This window comes from Microcaecilia unicolor, chromosome 1 (assembly GCF_901765095.1).
Source record: "Microcaecilia unicolor chromosome 1, aMicUni1.1, whole genome shotgun sequence".
Classification (NCBI taxonomy): domain Eukaryota; kingdom Metazoa; phylum Chordata; class Amphibia; order Gymnophiona; family Siphonopidae; genus Microcaecilia; species Microcaecilia unicolor.
Genome location: NC_044031.1, coordinates 390,243,260 through 390,270,346, shown reverse-complemented (window position 1 = coordinate 390,270,346; position 27,087 = coordinate 390,243,260). Strand labels below are relative to the sequence as shown.

The following is a 27,087-nucleotide window of genomic DNA, read 5'->3' as shown; positions in this document are numbered from 1 at the left end:
CTCTTTGTATGCGGCATGTTTCCAAGTAGGTAAACAGTTTTTTAAGGAAATAGAGAAAAGGTTTGGACTCCCGCAAACTCCTCGATGTTAATTGCGTGATGGTGTTACTGCCGCCATCTTACTCCGCCCCCCCAGGCTCTCGGTTTTGGTCATGTTTAATTTCAGGTGGCGTTGAGACATACAGACAGCAATGTCAGACAAGCACGCTGAAACTTTGGTTTGGATGCAAGGTGAGATATCAGGGGTAGAAAGGTAGATTTGGGAGTCATCAGCATCGAGATGGCAGGAAAAGCCATGGGATGAGATTAATGCACCAAGGGAAGAAGTGTAGATAGAAAAGAGGAGGGGACCAAGAACAGAACCCTGAGGTACGCCGACAGGCAGAGGGATAGAAGTAGAAGAGGATCCACCAGAGTGAACACTGAATGTGTGGAAGGAGAGGTAGGAAGAGAACCAGGAAAGGACAGAGCCCTGGAATCCAAGTGAGGACAGGATATCGAGGAGTATGCTATGATCGACAGTGTCAAAAGCAGCGGAAAGATTAAGAAGAATGAGGATGGAATAGAGACCTCTGGATTTAGCCAGTAATAGGTCATTGGAGACTTTAGTAAGCGCAGTTTTGGTTGAGTGGAGAGGGCGAAAACCAGTTTGTAGTGGGTCAAGAATAGCATGTGAGGAGAAAAAAATCAAGGCAGCGGTGGTGAACAGCACGCTCAAGTAATTTGGAGAGAAAAGGAAGGAGGGAGACGGGTCAGTAATTAGAGGGACAAGTAGGGTTGAGTGAAGGCTTCTTAAGGAGAGGTGTGACCACAGCATGTTTAAAGGCAGTAGGGACAGTTGCAGTGGAAAGTGAGAGGTTGAGAATGTGACAGATAAAAGGAATAAGAGCAGGTGAGATGGCATTAAGAAGGTGGGTGGGAATGGGATCAGAGGAACAGGTGGTACATTTTGAGGAAGAAAGGAGAAGTGTAGTTTCCTCAATAGTAACTTCAGGAAAGGAGGAAAAGGAATGAGGGGAAGGAGAGCGAGGGGAACGGACTAGTGGAGGGAGAGGTGGCGAGGTAGAGAATTCAAGGTTTATCTTTTGAACCTTATCGTGAAAGAATTCAGCAAGGGTCTGAGGAGATAATGAAGGGGGAGTTGGGGGAGGGGGCACCTTGAGGAGAGAGTTCAATGTGGTGAAGAGAAGTCGAGGGTTAGAGCCAAGAGAGTTGGTCAGTTGGATATAATAATGCTGTTTGGCGCGTAAAAGAGTAGATTGGAAGGAGGTCAGCATGAACTTAAAGTGTAAGAAATCAGCAAGGGCCCGAGATTTCCACCAGAGGCGTTCGGCGGAGCGGGTACAGGAACGTAGGTAGCAGATATTAGAAGTCAGTCAAGGTTGGGGTTTTGTACGCCTTATAGGACAGGTCATCAAAGGTGCAAGAGTGTCTAAGTGTCACGCCTCTGTCACGAAAAGTGAGCCCTTGGGCCAAACAACGTCTGGCAGCCAGACAGTTCTGATCTTACCTGGAGAGTCAGGACAGAGGTCTCCAAAGAAGGGCAGGCTAGGCAGCCAGAGGACCAAAGACAAGGTCCAGACCCGGACGGTGGTTCAAGACAGGTGGCAGGTAACAGCAAGGTCCAGGTTCAATCGGTGGTACAAAGGCAGGCGGCAGGCAAGAGCAAAGTCCAGGTTCAATCAGAGGTTCAAAGGCAGGCTGCAGGCAAAAGCAAAGTCCAGGTTCAATCAGAGGTTCAAAGGCAGGCTGCAGGCAAAAGCAAAGTCCAGGTTCAATCAGAGGTTCAAAGGCAGGCTGCAGGCAAAAGCAAAGTCCAGGTTCAATCAGAGGTTCAAAGGCAGGCTGCAGGCAAAAGCAAAGTCCAGGTTCAATCAGAGGTTCAAAGGCAGGCTGCAGGCAAAAGCAAAGTCCAGGTTCAATCAGAGGTTCAAAGGCAGGCTGCAGGCAAAAGCAAAGTCCAGGTTCAATCAGAGGTTCAAAGGCAGGCGGCAGGCAAAAGCAAAGTCCAGGTTCAATCAGAGGTTCAAAGGCAGGCTGCAGGCAAAAGCAAAGTCCAGGTTCAATCAGAGGTTCAAAGGCAGGCGGCAGGCAAAAGCAAAGTCCAGGTTCAAAGAGTAGTTCAAAGGCAAACGGAAGGCAATCCAAAACACAGAACTCAGGGATCCGCAAGCAGAAGCCGAAGCAAAGAACTCTGCCAGCGTCTGCCCTTAAATAACCCCCTCCATCTGGAGAACCCTCATCAGCTGTTCGAAAGGAGGAGCCCACACCCAGCCCCGGGGCTCTGGATAGGCTGATCCTAGAGAGAAGGCGGAGTCCAACCGCGACCAGCCAATCCGGGCCCCGAAGGGGCGTTCCCTCTGCTCCCAGGTCCCGCACCCGGAAGAGACTGTCTAGTTAGAGAGCGCCGGCCATCTTGGCAGCGGCGACGATCGCCGGCCGCTATTGCGCTGAAGCGGCGAACCGGCATAGCCCAGGAGGCTGGCACAACTCCCCGCCCACGCCGCCCACAGCCAGCGATACCCCGCTCTCCCCTGCTCGCGGAGCGAGGCATCCCAGCGGGCATGGCGGCGCAGGTACGGGGCGCGACAGTACCCCCCCCGTAAGCCCCCCCTCTCCGTCTAGGTCCAGGTTTAGTAGGGTAACGAGAGTGGAACTCGTGCAACAAATCAGGAGCAAGGATATTAGCAACTGGCTCCCAGGAGTTATCCTCAGGACCAAAGTTCTTCCACGAGATCAAGTAAAACAATCGACCCCGCTGGAATTTAGAGTCAAGAATCTCTTTCACCTCGAACTCTGGATCAGGATCAGAATCTGGAACCAGAATCTTCTTCGGAGCAGGATGCCAGTGGGAAGTCCTAAAAGGTTTAAGCAGAGACACATGAAAAGCATTGTGAATGCGCAGATTACCAGGTAAGTGAAGGCGATAGACCACTGTCCCCACTCTAGATGTCACAGAAAATGGCCCGATGAAGCGAGGAGCAAACTTAAGGGAGGGAAGACGAAGCTTGAGGTACTTGGTGCTGAGCCACACTCTTTGTCCCGGCTGGAATACGGGAGCGGCACAGCGACGCCGATCAGCACCTTGCTTGTACCGGGCAGCCGCCCTTCCCAACTGCTGACGGACTGCCCTCCAAGTTGCATGAATGGTGGAGAGAGTAGACTGGATCAGTGGAGGAGCTGTAGTCAAAGGAATTGGAGGCGGAAGACGTGGATGGCGTCCAAAAACAGTGAAGAAGGGTGACGTCCGGGAAGCAGAGTGGAAACTATTGTTGTATGCAAATTCAGCCCAGGCCAGGAGATCAGTCCAATCATCTTGACGAGCATTAGTGAAGGCCCGAAGAAAAGCTTTAAGGGTCTGGTTAGTACGTTCAGCCATGCCGTTGGTCTGAGGATGGTAAGCTGAAGAGAAATGCGTGGTAACCCCAAAGGCGGAGCATAACGATCTCCAAAATTTAGAGGTGAATTGCGACCCTCTATCACTGATGATACGATGCGGCAGTCCATGTAGCCGAAAAATGTGCTGGATAAATTGTGACGCCAGAGCCTTCGCGGATGGCAGGGACCGCATGGGGACGAAGTGAGCCATGCGAGAAAAACGATCCACCACCACCCAGATGATCGTGTTGCCCTTGGAACAGGGGAGATCAGTTATAAAATCCATCGAGACCTCCTGCCACGGTAGATGGGGTACCGGTAATGGTTGAAGAAGCCCCCACGGCTTCCCTGGCAAAGACTTGGTACGGGCACAGGTAGGACAGGTAGAGACAAACTGCCGAATCTCCTGGGCCATGTGGGGCCACCAAAAATAACGAGAAATAAGATGATAGGTCTTACGGAACCCAAAATGTCCCGAAAATGCAGCAGAATGACCCCACTGAAGGACCTTGCGACGAGATCGAGCAGGAACAGGAGTCTTGAGACAGGCGGGTGCCCCCACCATAGGGGAAAGGCACGCAGGATTGAGCATAGGATAGGGCTCCTCAGGCTCCTCAGGTACATCAAAAGCGCGGGAGAGGGCATCGGCCTGTATATTTTTTTCAGCGGGACGAAACACCAAATGAAAGGAAAAACGAGCAAAAAATAGTGACCAACGGGCCTGCCGGGGATTCAAGCGTTTGGCATCTTGCAAATAAAGCAAATTTTTGTGATCAGTAATGACTGTTATAGGATGAGCAGCACCCTCCAGTAGGTAGCGCCATTCCTGAAAGGCGAGCTTCAGAGCTAGCAGCTCTCTGTCCCCGATGGTATAATTACGTTCAGCTGGCGAAAACTTCCTAGAAAAAAAAAAACAAGGATGTTTCTTACCAGAAGAAGTTGTCTGGGATAGCACTTCCCCCACCCCCAAGGCAGAGGCATCGACCTCCACGATGAAAGGCTTCCTGACATCGGGACTATGGAGCACAGATGCAGACAAGAAAGCCGTCTTCAAGGCAGAAAAAGCCTCCAGGGCAGCAGGAGACCAATGCCGAACATCTGCCCCCTTCCGAGTAAGGCCTGTCAACGGAGCTGTGAGGAGCGAATAATGGGGAATGAATTGTCTGTAGTAATTAGCAAAGCCCAGAAAACGCTGTAAGGCTCGGAAACTCTGGGGGAGAGGCCAGTCCCGGATAGCCTGCAGTTTAGCAGGATCCATTTGTAATCCAACGGCAGAGATAATATGTCCCAAAAAAGGAATAGTGGCTTGATGAAATGCACACTTCTCCAACTTGGCAAACAGTCGATGATCCCGGAGTCGTTGAAGCACAGTGCGGACATGCCCGGGATGGTCCAGGGGCGAAGCAGAGAAGATCAAAATATCGTCCAAGTAAACAATGACTGAAGAATACAGAAGGTCCCGGAAAATGAAGTTGATGAAATCCTGAAATACAGCCGGAGCATTACAAAGTCCAAAAGGCATGACCCGATACTCAAAATGACCGTCGTGAGTGTTAAACGCAGTTTTCCACTCGTCCCCCTGACGGATACGAATTAAGTTGTAGGCCCCTCGCAGATCCAGCTTAGTAAAAATAACAGCCCCCTGGAGTCGATCAAAAAGCTCCGGGATAAGCGGCAGGGGGTACCGGTTCTTGACTGTGATGTTGTTAAGCCCTCGATAGTCAATGCAGGGCCGCAAGGACCCATCCTTTTTAGAGACAAAAAAGAACCCCGCCCCGGCAGGAGAAGAAGATGGTCGGATGAATCCTTTACGAAGATTATCCTGAATGTAGTCCCACATGGCGGCAGATTCATCCCGGGATAAAGCATATAATCGCCCTCGAGGAGGCATGGTGCCGGGCAACAAATCAATGGGACAATCGAACGGGCGATGGGGTGGGAGGGAATCCGCCTCCCGGACATCAAAAACATCAGCAAAGTCCTCGTACTCCTTCGGAAGATGAGCATCACAGGGGTGGAGGGTTCCAGGTAGCGCTGGCACATTAATGGGAAGAGGGTGCACTGGTGTAAGACAAGTTTCAAAACAATGACCACTCCATTGGCTGATCTCTCCCGAAGGCCAGTCTATGTAAGGCGCGTGCAGCCGCAGCCAGGGCATACCTAGAATTACCGGATGGATGGCCTGAGGTAAAATAAGAAATTGTATCTCCTCATGATGAAGAAGGCCCACTTGCATCCGAAGCGGAAGAGTGAGATGAGTGATAGGCTGTGGTAGAGTAGAGCCATGAATGGACGTGACTTGAAGAGCTGGTTTACAGGAAATAACTGGCCTCCCTAGGCCCTGAAGTAGCCTAGCATCAATAAAGTTGCCTCCTGCTCCTGAATCCAGCAAGGCGAGGGTATTTATCCTGTATTCTTGCCAACGTAAGATAATAGGTACAGTCATTAAGTTATCCGGAAGGGTTCCTGAACGACCCAAAACCACCCCCTTCACAAGGCTAGGGTCTAAGCATTTCCCGGTTTGTTGGGACACCTTTTCACAAAATGGCCAGGTTTCCCGCAGTACATACATAGTTTATTCTCCCTCCGGTGGGTCCGTTCCACAGCTGTCAGTCGGTGCCTGCCAATCACCATGGGTACCTCCGATCCCTCCCCAGTCGGAACCGCAGCCTCCTGGGGAGAGACCGTTCGTGGTCTTTGAGGGGAAAACCTGTGCGATGGACGCGAGGCAACTTGTTCTCGTGCTCGTTCCTGGAAGCGGACATCAATCCGAGTACTTAGGGAGATTAGAGCGTCCAAAGTACTAGGGATTTCACGGCCGGCTAACTCGTCCTTAATGCGCCCACTCAAGCCTTGCCAGAAAATGGCCGTAAGAGCCTCTTGATTCCATTTGAGTTCCGCCGCCAGTGTACGGAATCGGATAGCATAGGCTCCAACCGTACTGCTTCCTTGCTGGATCCGTAGTAGTTCTCCTGCAGCAGAGGAGGGACGTCCTGGAACATCGAAGACCATGCGGAACCGACGCAGGAATTCTCCCAGTTCCGAAAGGAGAGGATCCTGTTGCTCCCAGAGAGGTGAAGCCCATGCCAGAGCTGAACCGGAGAGTAATGAAATAATGTAGGTAATCTTCTGTTTGTCCGTAGGAAAAGAAGCAGGTTGCATGTCAAAGAGCATCTGACATTGGTTCAAGAATCCGCGGCATGCGGAGGGTGTGCCGTCAAACCGGGGAGGTTCCGGCAAACGAAAGGCAGGCTGAGGTGGGGATGTCCTACTTGCCCCAGGAGCTGGTGCTTGCTGCGCTGACATCTGGGAACACACATCCTGCAGTACTCCAGACAATCTGTTGAGCTGGGCCTGTTGCTGTTGGAGAGCTTGGGCCAAGTCAGTTAGATCAGGCTTATCTGGCGAGCTCATGGCTTCGGCTTTCTGTCACGCCTCTGTCACGAAAAGTGAGCCCTTGGGCCAAACAACGTCTGGCAGCCAGACAGTTCTGATCTTACCTGGAGAGTCAGGACAGAGGTCTCCAAAGAAGGGCAGGCTAGGCAGCCAGAGGACCAAAGACAAGGTCCAGACCCGGACGGTGGTTCAAGACAGGTGGCAGGTAACAGCAAGGTCCAGGTTCAATCGGTGGTACAAAGGCAGGCGGCAGGCAAGAGCAAAGTCCAGGTTCAATCAGAGGTTCAAAGGCAGGCTGCAGGCAAAAGCAAAGTCCAGGTTCAATCAGAGGTTCAAAGGCAGGCTGCAGGCAAAAGCAAAGTCCAGGTTCAATCAGAGGTTCAAAGGCAGGCTGCAGGCAAAAGCAAAGTCCAGGTTCAATCAGAGGTTCAAAGGCAGGCTGCAGGCAAAAGCAAAGTCCAGGTTCAATCAGAGGTTCAAAGGCAGGCTGCAGGCAAAAGCAAAGTCCAGGTTCAATCAGAGGTTCAAAGGCAGGCTGCAGGCAAAAGCAAAGTCCAGGTTCAATCAGAGGTTCAAAGGCAGGCGGCAGGCAAAAGCAAAGTCCAGGTTCAATCAGAGGTTCAAAGGCAGGCTGCAGGCAAAAGCAAAGTCCAGGTTCAATCAGAGGTTCAAAGGCAGGCTGCAGGCAAAAGCAAAGTCCAGGTTCAATCAGAGGTTCAAAGGCAGGCTGCAGGCAAAAGCAAAGTCCAGGTTCAAAGAGTAGTTCAAAGGCAAACGGAAGGCAATCCAAAACACAGAACTCAGGGATCCGCAAGCAGAAGCCGAAGCAAAGAACTCTGCCAGCGTCTGCCCTTAAATAACCCCCTCCATCTGGAGAACCCTCATCAGCTGTTCGAAAGGAGGAGCCCACACCCAGCCCCGGGGCTCTGGATAGGCTGATCCTAGAGAGAAGGCGGAGTCCAACCGCGACCAGCCAATCCGGGCCCCGAAGGGGCGTTCCCTCTGCTCCCAGGTCCCGCACCCGGAAGAGACTGTCTAGTTAGAGAGCGCCGGCCATCTTGGCAGCGGCGACGATCGCCGGCCGCTATTGCGCTGAAGCGGCGAACCGGCATAGCCCAGGAGGCTGGCACAACTCCCCGCCCACGCCGCCCACAGCCAGCGATACCCCACTCTCCCCTGCTCGCGGAGCGAGGCATCCCAGCGGGCATGGCGGCGCAGGTACGGGGCGCGACACTAAGGCAGAGGATACAGTATTGTTGTAAGAAGAAACAGCCTTGTTGACAGACGTGGATGGTGCCACAGTAAAGAGGAGGTCTGAAACATGGGAGGATAGAGATGAAGGGTCAATATCGTGAAGATTCCTAGATAAATTAGATAAGATAGGATGGGACTGGGAGGGAGGAGATTTAAAGTGTGAAAGTTATAAGATGGTGATCAGAGAGGGGGAAGATCAGAAGCAAGGAAACTAGAGGGTGAACAGTTGGAGGAGAAGATGAGATCAAGACAGTGACCATTTTGATGAGTGGGGAAGGTGGAGCATAGTTGGAGATTAAAGGAGGATGTTAAAGTGAGTAACTTGGAAATATATGAGTTGGAAGGATCATTAGCAGGAATATTAAAGTCACCAAGGATGAGAGAGGGGGAGGAAGGATAATGGAAGAAGGCAAGCCAGGCATCAAAGTCACTGAGAAAGGATGAAAGGGACTTATCAGGGGGACAATAAATGACCGCTATTCGAAGAGGCAGAGGAGAGAGTGGACTTCAAAGGAGGAAAAACAGTGAGACTGAGGTGGAAGAAGGGGTTGAAATCTGGAGGAGGGAGAGAGAAGTAGTCCAACACCGCCCCCGCGACCAGCAGGGCGAGGAGTATGTGAAAAAAGATAACCGCCATGGCAGAGGGCTGCGACTGAAGCAGAGTCATCAGGGCAGAGCCAGGTTTCTGTTATGGCGAGCAGATGGAGGTGATGCGAGATAAAGAGGTCCTGGATATAGGGGAGTTTGTTACAGATAGAGCGGGCATTCCATAGGGCGCAAGAGAAGGGCAGAGAAGAGGAGGGGAGTAGAGGAATAGAGATGAGGTTAGAGTGGTCGCAGTGAGATCTGTAGAGTTGGGATAATAGTTGGTGAGGAGGGCCAGGATTGGGACTGATGTCACCGGCTGAGAGTAAGAGAAGGAGTAAAAGAAAGCGGAGGAGGGTAGGAGAGGTGTGGCCACGAAGGCGTCGAAGGCAAGAGGTATTTAGGTGGAATGGGGAAGGCAAAATGGAGGGAAGAAAGAGACGGAGATTAAAAACCAAGAGGGAGGAAGAGGGTAGGAGAGAAGGTGAGGTGATGAAGTCGATGGATGGGCAGTGAGTTCCTGTAGCGGACAGAGGTAGGGGGTGAGGGAAAAGATTAGGAAGGGACAGGGCTAGGAAGAGAATGTGAATAGGGGCCATAAATGACTGAGGTACTTTAGCAACTGGGAAGAAGATTAGATGTAAAGAGAAAACGGCGTGCGGCACCTAGAGCGGAGGCCCTGAGTGGATCGGAGTGGACCTGGGTGTCACCCTGGAGAAGGCTGTAAGGATATGCAGATGAGCTGCAAGTCCTCCACGGCACCTGAAAGGCAGCCGGTGGTAGAGCTGGGCACCTCTCAGCTGAGGAAAGGCTTACCAGGGGTTAGGCCGAAGCCAGCATTCCTCCCCCTGAGAAAGACAGGGGGCAATGGAATTGCTGGAAAGAGGGTGAGAAGGAGATGAGAGGTGAATAGAAGGTGAATAAGTACTAGAAGGTGAAAGAAAGGGAGAATGAGGGGTAAAAATCAAATATGGGTGAATATAGAAGCAGAGAAGAGAAAAAGGAACAAAGAAACATAAAAAGAAAGATCAGTGCCAGGTGGATGTAGAGAAGAAATGGAAAGGCAAACCTGAAACAAATTTAGAAGACTGACACAAATAGTGGAACAGCCTGGGACTAACTCAATTAGAAAAGTACCCATTCAACAAAGGTAAAACAGAAAAACATATATTTTTATTTAATACTTTTTAAGGATTGGTATGTGTCTGTTTTGGGAAATGTACATCTTTTCTATTTCTCTTTTACCTATACTTTCACTGCTGTCTGACTTATTTGGGGGTCTCCATTTCAGTTTTTGTCTGCATATTTTTTGTGGTCCACTACTTTGTATCAGGTGAGGGTCTGTCCGTGTTCTGCATGTCTGACTGAGGTGAAGGATTATGCTAAAATGTAGTGTCTGTGTAGGAACGTATAACAGTCGAACTTGTTCCAGTTTCCCAGTAGCAGGTTTATAACACTGTCTTTTCATAGGTGGGTCATGGCTGTTATGATTTGGAAAAGTTTTCCTGTATAGGCATAGGCACCCTGTATAAGAAGCTTGGGGAGGCTAAGCCTCCCCAGCCCAACCGTGACCTTCCCTTCCGACAGCTCCCAGCAGCCCTCCTCTCAGCTCCCCAACCGGCAGCCCTCCTCCTCCTCTCCGTTCCTTCTCCTCCCTCCCCCCCGGCACACGTGGGTGTGCTTTACCTTCCGTGGCAGCGACGTCAACGAGAAAGAAGGCACTGTGGGCTCGCCTCCGACTCCAGCTTCTCCCTGCCCTCTTCACACAGTGTCCCACCTTCTGCGATGATGCATTTCCTGTTTCTGTGAGGGCGGGACACTGTGTGAAGAGGGAAGGGAGAAGCTGGAGTCGGAGGCGAGCCCGCAGTGCCTTCTTCTTTATGGACAGTAGGGTTAAACGCTTGGGGGAGGCTGTCGGGGAGCTGAGGGAGGGCAGTGAGAATCGCTTGACATGGAGGGGAGGGGAGGGGGAGAGAAGAGATCGCTGGAGAGAAGGGGAGGGCAGGGGAGAGAGGAGAATTGTTGGCCATGGATGGATGGAGGGGAGGGCAGGGGAGAGAGGAAATTTGCTGGATATGGATGGATGGAGGAGAGTACAGGGGAGAATGGAGAGTTGTCAGACATGGATGGAGGGGAGGGAAGTCAGGAAGGAGATGCACATGGATGGAGGGGAGGGAAGGGAGGAGAAATGATGGACATGGATGGAGTGGTGGGCGGGGAAGAGAGGAGAAATGTTGGACAAGGATGGAGGGAAGGAAAGACAAAGGAAGGAGATGCATATGGATGGCGTGGAAGGTAGAGAGGAGAAATGCTGGTCATGGATGGAGGGGAGGGAAGAGAGGAGAGATGTTGGACAAGGATGGAGGGAAGGAAAGACAAAGGAAGGAAGGAGATGCACATGGATGGAGTGGAAGGGAGAGAGGAGAAATGCTGGACATGAATGGAGGGGACGGAAGACAGAGGAAGTAGATGCACATTGATGGAGGGGAGGGGAGTGAGGAGAAATGCTGGATATGGATGGAGGGGAAGCTGCTGAGTTTAAGGGCTGGTTTGGAACACGTTGACGGCAGATACTGAAACTCGAGGAAGGATAGGGACAGGGCTATAGATGGTAGACAGGATACATAAGGACACAGGAGGATGGTGGACATGGTGAGAGAAAAAATATCAAATGGAAAGAAGACACTGCATAAAACAGAAGACACTGGGACCAAAGCTAACAGAAAAACTACATGCTCAGACAGCAAAGGTAGAAAACATGTTTTTATTCAGAATTTATTAATTGGAATATGTCAGCTTTTGGAAATGTGCATGTGTGATATTTTGCATGCATTTCAATTTTTCTAGTATTGCTGCATGCTGAGTCTGACTTCTTGAGGTAACTTTCCAGTTCAGTATTTTGCCTTCATATCTGTTGTGTCATGTGTTTTTCATGTATGATCAAGATGCAGTATTCTGCTAGCGTGTGATAAGTAGTAGTAGTAGTAGCATGTAGTATTTGCAGCCCTTTTTGTTTTGTTTTTTTGTTTCACTAGGTTGTGTACTGGTATTTTAGAGCCCAGTGTAATTATAGTGCTGCCTTTCCACGCATAAGGTTGTAGCTCGTCCTGTCCTTGGAATTAGTGCTGTTATGGTTTGGTAAGGTTATGAGTGTGTTTTTGCATAAGTTTGTGTATAGTGTTTTGCAGTGGAGAGATTGTGTGTTGGCCTTACTGAGGTGGCACCAAAACATCAGAAAGGGTGTAGAGCCTAAACCATGACACACTACCTCTTGATGGATCTACATATGGTCGTTAATGAAAGGAGCTCATTGTGAACACTATCCACCCTAAAAGGTTGTTTTGTGGCTCTACATGAGAATTGTGATATTATGATCCCTTGTTTCAAATTGTTGATGGTCTGCATTTTCCATATGGATGGTATATTGGTGTATTAGGGTCTGCCCAGTGTAATATTTATGGTTCAGTAAGGTTCTGAGTGTGTTTTTGCACAAAGATGTGCATAGTGTTTTGCAGTTGAGCGATTGTGGTTAGTATATGCTTTGAGCAAGCACTTTATTCTTTGGCATATGATACATCTACTATAATAAAACGCACCCTCAACGTTCTGAAGACAAAAGTTCTGAAGTCACACCACTAGAGAAAGGGTTCGTTAGTTCATGGTGGTGAACCCACCACAATGCCTCCCTGCCCCGCCCTCGCATCAAACGTGATGACGACGAGGGCAGAACAGTGGAACAAATGATGGAGGTTGGCAGCCAGTCTCCAGCGAGCCAGACAGGGAATTGCTGGAGACTGGCTGCCAAGCTCCATCATTAGCTAAAAAAAAACAACAAAAAAACAAAACATACAAAACCACGGAGTAACCAAATATCAAAAAGAAAAAAAAAAACACTGTTGCTCACGCTGATGCAGGTAACTCCACCCCGCTTCCTCTTCACTTTTTCACGCACCGACTGTGCAAAAGCATCCCCCGCCTCAGCCAAGCAACCCGACGGTACACAAAGAAAAAAGCTAAGAAAAAAAAAACCTGCAACAGGGCTCTGTACACAGCCATCTGGCATTGGCTGTAGTCTCTGCAACCACTCCTCCTCTCCATGCCCGTCACTGCCCCTGCAGGAAGACCCCAGAGGAGTACAGCGACAGAAGGAGAGGAGGAACGGATGCAGAGGGGTGCAGGAGGGGAGGAGAGGGTCGCTGGACATGGAGCTACTACAAATTCAATAGGCCGGAAACGTTAACAACATCTATTAGAAAAAGTGCTAATACTTTGGATTTCAACAGCTTCAGTAACACAAGCTCTTCATACCTCTATTGCCCATGTAGCAATACCAACTTCTAAACAGGTGAGGGTACTTTACTCACTCATTAAAAGAAACAAAAAACAGCATGCTGTGACAAATACAGATCTATTCATTTGCAGTTTAAAAGGATCATTAAATCTTACCTTCTGTGCTGTGCCCTGCAGCTCTTTTCTACCACTCATTTTGCAGGTCACACAGTTGTAGCTCACAACTAACCTCTTTCCAGGCTCTGCCATGCTGCAGGCAGAAGCTGAGCCCTGCTATTCGCTCACTCACAGCAAACAGCACAGCTAATTAAGCAGTGCCAGCCAGACTGGGGAAGGGAGTAGCAGGGCAGAGATGGCCCGTTAATGTTCTGTAAAGGAGCATCTGTGCTGGCCGGAAGCCAAGGAAACGGACATGAGCTGAGTCTGTGCTAGATTCGTCCTTGCTGTATGTGCATACATGGGGGAAGGGGAATTTAAAAACAGGGTTTTGGTGCATATTTACTACTTATAAAATTACCCTGCCCTATGTTCAAGTACATACAGCATGCCTCTACGGTTTGGATGGAGTGTGGGTGAAAGTCATGACATACACATACCTCTGCATTCTATATAGATCAACCAAATTTGGATGTCCAAAAAAGACAATCACTTAATGAAACATCAACTTGCTAATTAATCAGGTCACGCGTAACTAAAAACTGAAAATAACTTAGCAGGGTTTAAAAAATGTTTGGATAGCTTCCGAAAGGAAAAGTCCACAGCCTAAAATTAAAATGGACTGTGCTCAACTTATCAGGGTTTAAAAAAGATTTTGATGGCTTCCTAAAGGAAAAATCCATAGCCTATTATTAAAATGGATTGTGCTCAACCATTCTCTCACACACACTCTCACTCTGTCACACACACACTCGCACATTCACTCTGTCTCTCTCTCTCACACAGTCACTCTCACACACACTCTCTCAAACATACACATTATGATTAAAACCTTGCTAGCGCCCGTTTCATTGGTCTCAGAAACGGGCCTTTCTTACTGGTATCTAATATCTAAATGTAATAAAAGGTATTGTGACTCTTTTGTTTTTTACTTATTTTTTTTTTCCTGTGTGTTGTCAGACAATTATGGATGTAAGCTCCGCCCCTGGCCCCTGGCCCCACCCCTAACCCCACCCCCTTTAGCCCCCCCCAAACAGTTGGGTCACCGACCGCCTATGTGTATAGGTTTTGAGTGTCTTTTTGAAGGGTTTTATGTTATTTTGCAGTGTCTGTAGCCTGTTTGAAAGCGGGCTCTGGGGCAAGGGCTGCCAAAAGGTGGCTTTACCGCAAATAAAAATGCCCAGGACTAATGGTCTCCCCATCCTACAGAGTTACCACACAAACTAAAACCCATCGGCTTTAATCAAAGTGTCTGGCAGTGGAAGGAGCTTGTGTTGTTCATGAAGTGATAATCACAATTTGAACATTTTTTTTGTATGGCATGTTCTAATAGCTCCACTAGAAATCCACCCAGGTGGAGAACTCTGAATTCCCACGGGGTACAGCAGAGGCAAAAGGATGGTGGGAAATGGACCGCGGACTCCAGAAAGCAAGAAAAGTAAACTTGGTACTTTAAAAAAATTGATTGTGTGGCTCACAGAGAACAAAAGTCCAAGTGAAAAATGCACAAGATCAAGCCATTGGGATGTAGGATGAGCCAACATTTTTAGTAGACGGGCCACACAGACATCCCACGAGAACAATGGGGCACCCTAGGGGGCACAGCAGTGGACTTCATTGAGCCTGCAAATAGGTGGGATACAAATGCAACAAATAAATAAATGCTCCCAGGTATACATCTCACCCAACTTCCCTTATCTTGTCTGCTGAGACCCCCAAAACCTAGAACTCCCAACTTTACGCCACTACAATAGCCCTTATGGGTGAAGGGGACATCTATGTGTGGGTACCGTGGGTTTCTGGTTAGTACTGGAGGAATCACATTTTCCGCCACAAGTGTAACAGGTAGGGGGAGGTATGGGCCTGGGTCCACCTGTCTGCAGTGCACAGCACCCACCACTAGCCTACTCCAGGGACCTGAAAGCTGCTCCAATGGACCTTAGTATAACATCTGAGGCTGGCAATTAATGTTTTTAATCATATTTTGGGGGGATGGGAGGGGGTCAATGACCACTGAGGGAGTAAGGGGAGGTCATCCCTAATTCCCTCCAGTGGTCATCTGGTCAGTTAGGGCACCTTTTTGTACCTTATTCGTTCTAAAAACAGGTCTAGCTCAAAACATCTTAGTTTTAGTCCTGGACGGTTTAGTTTTGTTTCATTATGGCCGAAAAACATCCAAGTCTTAGGAATGTCCAAATCCCACTCAACCCCCCACCCCCACCCCCACCCCGATACGTCTGCTTGAGAATGGACGCACTACAGATAAAAATCATAGAAAAACATCTGAAAAATAGGTTTTGAAAATACTGATTTGGATGATTTGATGAGGAAAATGTCCAAATGCTGCTTTATGCCACTTTTTAGATGTTTTTCTCATTCGAAAATTAGCCCCAAAGAGAAGGAAAGAGGCAAATCAGATAATGTAAAGAGAAAAGTAAAAATAAGGGAAACATAACAATTACATTATCCACACGACAAAGGTTAGAACTTAGAAGCAGGGGCCATGATTAAAACACCTCATTCTCACTGTGCCTGGTCCAGAGGAGCTGTCTTTCTTGTAGGACGTTTGGATCAGTTTGCTTCTAGCTTTAATTCAAGTTACATCACCTGTTTGATGCAGTTCCTCACATGTGGCTGTGGTCAGATTTCCTCTTTCCTCAGAATCCTGAGGCTCAGTCCCAAATCCCTCTTGCTCAAACTGGAATAATATGTCAGGCCTGACACTGTGGGAGCCTGTTACAGGAAAAATATAGTAAACTTAAAAAAAAAAAAAAAAGTTCCCACACAGGGAACGCTGTTTTCATAGTCACCTCCATTTCTACAGAGACAAAAAAAATGAGGGGTGCTGTTGTGCTGATCATCATCAGAAATATATTCTAACAATAACCTGATCATTTTAATATTGAAGTGGACAACTCCTTTCTTCAAGAGCTACAGACAGCTCTGTTGTGGATTCTGCAACTGCATAAACATAATGGAAATCTCTGCTATCAGTAGTTATTTTATACAGATTGTTCATCTAATTGCTATAGATCAATATTCAGTGGCATTTAACTGATTACTGCTAACTGGCCATTTCCTAATCAGATTAAAGGCAGGCTGGGGGCAGAGTGTGGAAGGTAAAATTATGTATCATACCTGATAATTTTCTTTCCATTAATCATAGCTGATCAATCCATAGACTGGTGGGTTGTGTCCATCTACCAGCAGGTGGAGATAGAGAGCAATCCTTTTGCCTCCCTATATGTGGTCATGTGCTGCCGGAAACTCCTCAGTATGTCGATATCAAAGCTCCATCCGCAGGACTCAGCACTTAGAGAATTACACCCACAAAGGGACACTCTGCCCAGCTCACCACCGCCGAAACGGGGGAGGGGAATTAACCCAGCTCATCCCCACACAAGTGGGGGAGGGGAATCCGTCCAGCTCATCCCCGTGGAGCGGGGGAGGGACACCACACCCGCCGATGCGGGGGGATCTGGCTTATCCTGCAACCGCAAACGCGGGAGGAGCTGACTGACCCTAACACCGCCGAAGCGGGAGGGGTACAAAGCTGCCCTACAGCCGCACGAAGCGGGAGGGAGTGCCGGCAGAATTTATGTCTCAATCCAGCCCCGTAAAACGGAGGGGAGAGGAATGCAGCAGCTCACTGTTACACAAACTCGTCTCAACTCTTGTAGGATCCAAGTGAAAAAACTTGAACACGAAGTCCTCCTGAAGTAACTGAAGACTAAACTTGAACCTAAAATTCAACCAGAATATAAACAATACAGATATCTGGGAGGGGCTATGGATTGATCAGCTATGATTAATGGAAAGAAAATTATCAGGTATGATACATAATTTTACCTTCCATATCATCAAGCTGATCAATCCATAGACTGGTGGGATGTACCGAAGCAGTACTCACCCAGGGCGGGACATTGAAATCCCTGACCGCAACACTGCGGCTCCAAACCGGGCCTCCGCCCGAGCAGCCACAGTCAAGCGGTAATGCTTGGAGAATGTATGGGCCGATGCCCAAGTTGCCGCCTTGCATATCTCTGCCAAGGAGACGGACCCGGCCTCTGCCATCGAGGCCGCCTGAGCTCTTGTGGAGTGAGCCTTCAGCTGGATAGGCGGCATCTTCCCCACGGCCACATAAGCCGCTGCAATGGCTTCCTTGACCCATCTTGCCACTGTAGGCTTAGCAGCCTGCAGACCCTTACGAGGACCTGCAAACAGGACAAACAGATGATCCGATTTCCGGAAATCATTGGTCACTTCCAAGTATCTGATGATGACACGTCTCACATCCAGATATTTGAGAGCAGAGTACTCCTCTGGGTAGTCCTCCCTACGAAAGGAAGGGAGACAGAGCTGCTGATTCACATGGAAGCGAGAAACAATCTTGGGCAGGAAGGAAGGCACTGTGCGAATAGTCACTCCTGCCTCAGTGAACTGCAGAAAAGGCTCTCGACATGAGAGCGCCTGGAGCTCGGAAACTCTTCTGGCTGAAGTGATAGCCACCAAAAAGACTGCTTTCAACGTCAGGTCTTTCAGAGATGCCCTCGACAAGGGTTCAAAAGGCGGCTTCTGCAAAGCTCTTAGCACCAGGTTGAGATTCCACGCAGGCACCACAGAGTGCAGAGGAGGGCGCAGGTGATTAACTCCTTTGAGAAAGCGCACCACATCTGGCTGAGAAGCCAGGGAAACACCCTTCAGGCGGCCCCTGAAGCAAGTCAGAGCCGCTACCTGGACTTTAAGGGAACTGAGCGACAGGCCTTTCTCCAGACCTTCTTGCAGGAACGCCAACACTGAAGAAATTGGAGCAGTGAAGGGAGAAAGTGAGCCTGCTTCACACCACGCTGCAAAGATACGCCAAACCCTGGCGTAAGCAGTAGAAGTAGAGCGCTTCCTCGCTCTCAGCATAGTGGCGATGACCTTGTCTGAGAAGCCCTTCTTTCTCAGACGCTGCCGCTCAATAGCCAGGCCGTAAGACCAAAGGGGGAGGGATCCTCCATCACCACGGGACCCTGTTGTAACAGGCCCTGCTCCACTGGCAGTCGCAGAGGATCGTCGACTGAAAGCCTGATCAAGTCCGCATACCAGGGACGTCTGGGCCAATCCGGACCCACCAGGATTATCCGGCCCGGATGCTTTGCCACCCGGTCTAGCACCCTGCCCAGCATGGGCCAGGGCGGGAACACATAGAGAAGCTCTTGTGTTGGCCACTGGAGAAGAGCATCTACTCCCAGGGATCGAGGGTCCCGTCCTCTGCTGAAAAAGCGCGGCACTTGGCAATTGGCCGATGACGCCATCAGATCTAGGCTCGGCTGGCCCCAGCGCTTCGTGATGTCCAAGAACGCCTGAGCCGATAGTTGCCACTCTCCGGGCTCCAAGGTATGGCGACTGAGAAAGTCCGCCTTGACATTCATGACTCCAGCAATGTGGGCCGCTGACAGCTGTTCCAGGTTCGCTTCCGCCCACTGGCATAGATTCATGGCCTCCTTGGCTAGAGGGGCGCTCTTGGTACCTCCCTGGCGGTTGACATAGGCCACAGCCGTGGCATTGTCCGACAGGACCCGTACTGGCTTCAAGGCCAGTAACGGGATGAACTCCAAAAGCGCCAACCGAATGGCTCTGAGTTCCAGGAGGTTGATAGACCACTTTGCCTCTGCAGGAGACCAGAGCCCCTGCGCTGTCCTTCCCAAGCAGTGGGCTCCCCAGCCTGACAAAGAGGCATCCGTCGTGACGACAATCCACTCTGGGGTCACCAGAGGCATTCCCGCAGACAACTTGTCTGTCTGCATCCACCAGCTCAGCGCCTTGCGCACTGCTGGGTCCAAGGGAAGGCGCACAGCATAATCCTCCGACATCGGAGTCCAGCGCTGCAGCAGAGAGTGTTGTAGTGGTCTCATATGAGCCCTGGCCCAGGGCACTACTTCCATCATAGAGCCCAACAGCTGCACATAGTCCCAAGCCCGAAGAGGAGAGGCTACTAGGAACTGGTCCACCTGAGCCTGAAGTTTGACAATCCGATTGTCTGGCAGGAACACTCTGCCCACCTGGGTGTCGAATCAAACTCCCAGATACTCCAGGGACTGAGTCGGGCGCAGCTGGCTCTTCTCCCAGTTGATGATCCACCCCAGGGAGCTCAAAAGAGCAACCACCCGGTCCACAGCTTTGCCGCACTCTGCATAAGAGGGGGCTCGGATCAACCAGTCGTCCAGATAAGGATGGACTTGTACTCCTTCCTTTCGCAGGCAGGCCGCTATGACCACCATTACTTTGGAAAAGGTCCGCGGAGCAGTAGCCAACCCGAAAGGGAGGGCTCTGAACTGGAAGTGTCGTCCCAGGACTGCAAAACGCAGAAAGCGTTGGTGAGGAGGCCAGATGGGAATATGCAGGTACGCTTCCTTGATGTCCAAGGAAGCCAAGAACTCTCCTGCCTTCACTGCCGCTATAACAGAGCGGAGAGTCTCCATGCGAAAGTGCCGCACTTTCAAGGCCCGATTGACCCCTTTGAGGTCGAGGATAGGCCGGACAGAACCTCCTTTCTTTGGTACCACAAAGTAAATGGAGTAACGTCCCTTGCCAATCTGATTTTCTGGCACCGGAACGACCGCCCCCAGGCGGATCAGGTTGTCCAAGGTCTGCTGCACTGCCACAGCTTTGACCGGAGACTTGCAGGGAGAGAGTACAAACCCGTCTCTTAAGGGTCGGCAGAACTCTAGCTTGTAGCCGTCTCTGATGACTTCCAGCACCCAAGCGTCTGAAGTTATTGTGGTCCACTCGCCCTTAAACGAGGACAGCCGTCCTCCAATCTGCACTGGGGCGTGGACCAAGGCCCCGTCATTGGGTACGAGACCCTGGGGGAGGACCGGAGGGAGCACCTCCGGGACGGCGGTCTCTGCGAAAGGAATGCTGCTTGGGGGAGAAATTCCTCTTGAAGGAAGAGGGGGCAGAGGAGCCCGACCTGCCCGGGCGGTACCGACGGGCTTCCTGAAACCGTCCCCTGGAGGTACCGGGGCGAGTACTAGCCCGAGCCCTGACCTCTGGTAACTTCTTGCCCTTAGACGTGCCGAGATCGGTCACGATTTTGTCCAGCTCGACCCCAAAGAGCAGCTTGCCTTTAAAAGGCAATCTAGCCAGGCGGGATTTAGAGGCGTGGTCAGCAGACCAATGCTTCAGCCAAAGCCACCGCCGCGCAGAGACTGTCTGAGCCATGCCTTTAGGTGAGGCTCTCAAGACATCATACAGCAAGTCTGCCAAATAGGCTAAGCCCGATTCCAGGGCCGGCCAATCAGCCCTCAAGGAATGATCCGAGGGGGAAGCCCGCTGCACCATAGTCAGGCACGCCCTGGCCACATAGGAACCGCAAACCAAGGCCTGCAAACTTAAAGCAGTCGCCTCAAAGGACGACCTTAAGGCCGCCTCCAATCTTCTGTCTTGGGCGTCCTTTAGGGCCGTGCCACCTTCCACCGGCAAAGCCGTTTTCTTAGTCACCGCAGTGATTAACAAATCCACTGTAGGCCACAGATAGGCCTCACGTTCACTTTCAGGCAAAGGATATAGGCGGGACATAGCCCTAGCCACTTTGAGGCTCGCTTCCGGGACATCCCATTGAGCCGAAATTAAGGTGTGCATAGCATCATGCACGTGGAAGGTTCTAGGCGGGCGTTTCGTCCCCAGCATAATGGCAGAGCCAACAGGGGCTGAGGGAGAGACGTCCTCCGGAGAGGAAATCTTCAAAATGCCCATGGCCTGCACTAACAGGTTGGGCAAATCCTCTGAGCTAAAAAGCCGCGCTGCAGAGGGGTCATCCGCTCCAACCGAGCGGGGATCCGTCTCCTCCAAGGAATCCGCAAAGGACCGTTGGGAGAACTCAGATACGCTGCCCTCATCTACATCGGAGGAGACAAGGTCCTCCAAGGCCTGGGAATCAACCCGAGGGCGTTTACCTCCGGGGACCTCAACCTCTTTACCAAACGAGGGAGCAGGGGCAGCGTTTTGCATAAGGAAGGCCTGATGCAGCAGCAAGACAAACTCGGGGGAGAAACCCCCCAGACTGTGCACTTCCGCAGCCTGGGCTACAGCCCTAGACGCACCCTCAACCGGCGCTCGCAAGAGCGGGGGAGAGCCATGCTGCGCATCCAAAATGGCGTCCGGCGCGACACTCCGTGAAGGAGCCGCGCGGGAAAAACGGCGCTTAACTTTAGCCGCTTTGGTGCCGTCGCCCAAATTAAGGGCGTCCATGGCATTAATGTCTCCCTCAAGGGCGGCCCACGAAGAAGCCGTCCGAGCCGCGTGGCCGGCCAAGATGGCGGAGGCGAGCAGCGGGGGATGGGCGTTTATGGCGGGAAAAACCGCCACGCCGGAGGAAGGACCGGGACACTCATCGGTCACGAAACTGTCACCCAACAAGGGCGAATCAGATTTTAATACCCCCGCATCCCCTCTAGAAGCGCCGAAGCGATCCGGGGAGCGACCCTTTGCGCCCTCGCCCTCCGACGCCATATGCCACGTGGAGATCAATCGGGGAACCCCCTGCCCGCTATAAAAAGGTAAAAATTACCTGCTTTCCGCTCCGAGCTGTAACGACCTGGTGTCCCAGTGAGTATTGCTGCAATAAACGTTTAAATAAACGTCGAAATAAACGCCTTTAAGGACGTTCAAAATTTTTTTTTTTTTTTTTTTTTTAACGGAGCCAGCGGGAGGGGGAGAAAAGGAGGGACCTGGCGCCACCAGGTTTGCACTTGCTCAAGAAGAGCCCTCAACCCCAGGCACTCAACAAAACCTAAAAATTAGGCTTGGAGGCCTAGCCAGAGCTGCTGCTGTGTGTGACCACCACCTGCTGAGATAGAGAACATACTGAGGAGTTTCCGGCAGCACATGACCACATATAGGGAGGCAAAAGGATTGCTCTCTATCTCCACCTGCTGGTAGATGGACACAACCCACCAGTCTATGGATTGATCAGCTTGATGATATGGAAAGAGCACCTACTTAGCCAGTTAGTGGCAACTTTCAGTCTGCTAAGCAGCTAAGTAACTTCATAAGGTGAAATTAGGCCTTACCTGCTAATTTTCTTTCCTCTAGATCCTCCAGACCGTTCAAGACACTTGGGTTATGCACTCCTACCAGCAGGGGGAGACTGAGAACACTAAAACTTCTTATACAAGTAGCCTGTGCAGACCTTCTACTAACAAGTAAAACAGTAACAAAGCAGAGGAACAAAACACCTCCACCTAAACAAAACCACTGAATCCACACTCAGATCTCCTCCCCTTAAGACGGGGGAATTCAACTGCAGATGGGCACAAAGAGTATCACAAACTGCCCTTAGTAAAATTCCAGGGCCCAAATCACAGGAGCTACTAGAAATATCAGCAACTGAAGTCTAGATTGGGATGATAGATGCAGAACAATATTAGACAACATCGCCCCAACTCAAACTAGAACCTCGCACAGAAAGAACTCAATACCGTGGTTCAACGAAGAACTGAAAAAACTCAAAACACAAGTTAGGAAATTAGAACGGGCATGGAATAAAAAGAAAGATGATCCCACACTTAATGCTTGGAAAGAACTCCGAAGGAAATATAAATACACCATAAGACAAACCAAAAGACTATACTACAAAACTGAAATTGGACCGAACTACAAGGACACACACAAACTCTTCCAACTCGTAAATAAACTACTAGACACCACACCAGTCACGAACAACAGCAAAGACACACCAGGAGCTGAAAACCTCACAAAGTACTTCAAAGAGAAAATAGTACAACTGCGACTTAAAATACCTGTCAGCCCCATCGAATACGCTGCACTCCTAGACTATCTAGACCCAGACCCTGGAGTATACCCAGCAGATAAGATTTGGACTGAATTCGAGATGCTATCGGAAGATCTCATCGCCCAAACGCTTAAAAGATTCGCCAAATCTCATTGCAACTAGATATATGCCCAAATAACCTTATGAAATCGGCCCCCCCAACACTTTATAACAGATTTAACGAAACACATGAATTTTATGCTACAAAATGGACTCTTCCCAAAGGAGAAAGGAAACATTCTACTCACCCCCATACCCAAAGATGCAAAGAAAAATGCGAGTGAATTAACCAACTATAGACCAGTAGCATGCATTCCCTTAATAACCAAAATAACAGAAGGGATGGTAACCAAACAACTCACAGACTATCTAAACAAGTTCTCAATATTACACGGCTCCCAGTCAGGATTTCTTTCTAATCACAGTACTAGTTACGCTCATGACTAAATTCAAACAAACGATTGCAACTGGCAAGAATATATTACTTCTACAATTCGATATGTCAAGCGCCTTCGACATGGTTGATCATGGAACCCTACTACACATCCTTGAATACTTCGGTATCGGATGCAACGTTCTTAATTGGTTTAAAGGATTCCTAACCACACGCTCATATCAAGTGACATCAAATTCGATTACATCAGCCACATGGACACCTGAATGTGGAGTTCCACAGGGATCTCCCCTCTCACCGACCATATTCAACCTAATGATGACACCCTTGGCCAAACTACTATCAAACCAAAACCTCAACCCATACATTTACGCTGATGATGTAACAATCTACATCCCATTCAAACAAGACCTTAAAGAAATTTCCAATGACATCAACCAAACATATCATGCACTCCTGGGCAGATGCCTTTCAGCTAAAACTCAACGCAGAAAAAAACCCAATGCCTAATACTCACCTCTCAACATAACAAGAGCAAATTTACCACCATCAACACACCAAAACTAAATCTACCAATTTCGGAAACCCTGAAAATTCTTGGAGTTACCATTGATCGGCACCTAACACTTGAGAATCACACGAAAAACACAACCAAAAAGATGTTCCACTCAATGTGGAAACTAAAAAGAGTAAGACCATTCTTCCCAAGGACCGTCTTCCGTAATCTGGTACAATCATTAGTACTCAGTCATCTAGACTACTGCAACTCACTCTACACTGGCTGCAAAGAACAAATACTCAAAAAAACTCCAAACAGCCCAGAACACGGCAGCCAGACTCATATTTGGAAAATCAAAATACAAAAGAGCAAAAACCCCTACGTGAGAAGCTACACTGGCTACCACTCATAGAACGCATCACATCACGTTCAAAGTATGTACCCTAGTACATAAAATCATCCATGGCGATGCCCCAGCCTACATGTCAGACCTGATAGACCTACCACCCAGAAATGCTAAAAAATCATCTCGCACATTCCTCAATCTTCATTTCCCCAACTGTAAAGGTCTAAAATACAAATTAATGCACGCATCAACCTTTTCCTATATGAGCACGCAATTCTGGAACGCATTGCCAAGCAACCTAAAAGAGACCTATGAACTGACTAACTTCCGTAAACTACTAAAGACCCATCTCTTCGACAAGATATACCACAAAGATCTAAACATGTGAAACTCCCACATATATCCAGAAATGTTAATAATGCCTTCTGTTATATTACTATCATGTATTCCATTACTGTGCAACCCCAAATCCTTCTGTAACACCAAATGTCTATTCTCTTCTCTTTTCCATTATCCATGATGTATTGTAAGCCACACTGAGCCTGCAAAGAGGTGGGAAAATGTGGGATACAAATGCAATTAAATAAAGAAAGAAAGAAAATATCATACTGAACTGTCCGGTACACTGGGTGGGCTCTTGAACGGTCTGGAGGATCTAGAGGAAAGAAAATTAGCAGGTAAGGCCTAATTTCACCTTCCTCAGCAATCCTCCAGACCGTTCAAGACGCTTGGGATGTACCAAAGCAGTAAACACATCTAAGGGTGGGACCTGCGAAGCCCAGAGGACAGGACTGCAGCTCCAAAACTGGCATCCTCCCTTGCCTGTACATCCACTCTGTAATGTTTGACAAAAGAATGCAGGGAGGACCACACCGCCGCTCTACAAAAGTCCACCGGTGGAACAAAACTACTCTGCCCAAGAAGCTGCCATCCCCCTAGTGGAATGTGCCTTGAGCCCCACCGGCACCGTACGGCCATGCAATATGTAAGCCGAAGAGATGGCATCCTTCAACCACCGAGCTATAGATGCCTTAGTAGTAGCTGCTACCTTCTTGGGCCCCCCATGAAGAACAAATAACCTGTTCAAGACCTGAATTCCTCCAACCTGCGCAAGTAAACCTTCAACACTCTGCGCACATCCAATTTCGCCAAACGACGCTGAGAAGCATCCCCCATCCGGTCCCCCAAGACCGCCAATGAAATCATCTGATTGACATGAAAGGAGGATACCACCTTAGGCAAAAACGAAGCGACTGGACGCAGCAAAACCTTTTCCTTAGAAAACCACAGAAACGGAGGCCTACATGAAAGAGCCTGAAGTTCCGAAATCCTGCGAGCCGACGATATAGCTACCAAAAAGACCACCTTCATAGTAAGGTCTTTTATCGAACAAGACTCCAAGGGCTCAAAAGGAGAACCCGCCAAAGAGTCAAGAACGATATTAAGATCCCACTGAGGAACTACCGGCCGCTAAGGAGGGCGAAGGAACTTCACCCCCCTCAAAAAATGGACCACATCCGGGGAAGACGCAACCAACCTGCTCTGCACCTTACCCCGAAAACACGCCAAAGCAGCCTGCTGCACCTTCAACGATGACAATGAAAGGCCCTTCTAAAAACCATCCTGCAAGAAATCTAAAATGCACGACACAGAAGCTGTTGAAGGGACACACGCCCGGTCCCCACACCAATCTTCAAATATGCGCCACATACGCACCTAGGCCAAAGACGTCGAACGTTTGCGAGACCGCAGCATCGTCTGAATCACCTGAGGGGAAAACCCTTTCCTTCTCAACCGTTCCCTCTCAAGGGCCACACCGTAAGAGAGAACCGAGCAGGATCCGGCATGACAATTGGACCCTGACACAACAGCACCGAGCCCCCCAGCCGCAGAGGCTCACCTTCTAACAAGCGCATCAGATCCCCGAACCACGTCCGACGCAGCCAATTCGGAGCCACCAACTCCGGACCTGCATGACATTCTACCCTCTGTAGGACTCGACCTATCAAGGGCCACGGGGGAAACACGTACAGCAACACCCGCTGAGGCCACTGAAGGACCAACGCATCGATCCCTTCCACTCGCGGATCCCGACGCTGACTGAAATACCGAGGAACCTGACTCCGACGCCATGAGATCCACTACTGGCATTCCCCACTTTAGAACTATCTGGTCGAACACCGACCGGTGCAGACACCATTCTTCGGGGTCCAACATGTGTCTGCTTAGAAAATCCGCGTTCATGTTGTCCATCCCGGCCATGTGCGCCGCCGAAATCTGCACTAGATGCCTTTCCGCCCAACTCATGAGCAGAGCCGTCTCAACTGCCAACCACCCTGCCAGTTGACATACGCTACCGCTGTCGCGTTGTCGGACATGACTCTTACCGCCTTTCCGACCACACTTGAGCGAAACGCCAACAGAGCTAGCCGAATCGCCCTCATCTCCAACCAGTTGATAGACCACTGAGCTTCCTCCATCAACCACCGCCCCTGCGTGGACCGACCGAGACACTGAGCTCCTCAGCCCAGCAGACTGGCATCCGTTACCAGAATCACCCACTGAGGAGGTTCCAACGGCATGCCCTTTTTCAGATGTGCCGAGCACAGCCACCACTGGAGACTGCGCCGAGGAGCACCCCTCAATGGCAACCACAACTCCAAACTGTGTACCTGGGGAGACCACCGGGACAACAGAGCCGCCTGAAGCTGACTCATATGCGCCCTGGCCCATGGTACTAACTCTATTGTCGCTGCTCTGAGGCCCAGAACCCGAAGGTACATTCGAACCGTCAGACTCTGAACGGACATTAACAGCCGGACCTGCTGCTGAAGAGAGGCGATCCGAGAATCCGGCAGAAAAACACGACCCACTGTCGTGTCGAACCGCACTCCCAAGTACTCCAGACTCTGCGATGGGATCAATTGACTTTTGACTACATTCACTACCCATCCGAGCGATTCCAGAAAC

The 27,087-nt window shown here is 49.9% G+C and overlaps 1 pseudogene; it reads right to left on the bottom strand.

Annotated features, from left to right (window-relative positions):
• LOC115482028 overlaps nucleotides 1-27,087 on the bottom strand; it is a 76,195-nt pseudogene that overhangs the window by 6,071 nt on the left and 43,037 nt on the right.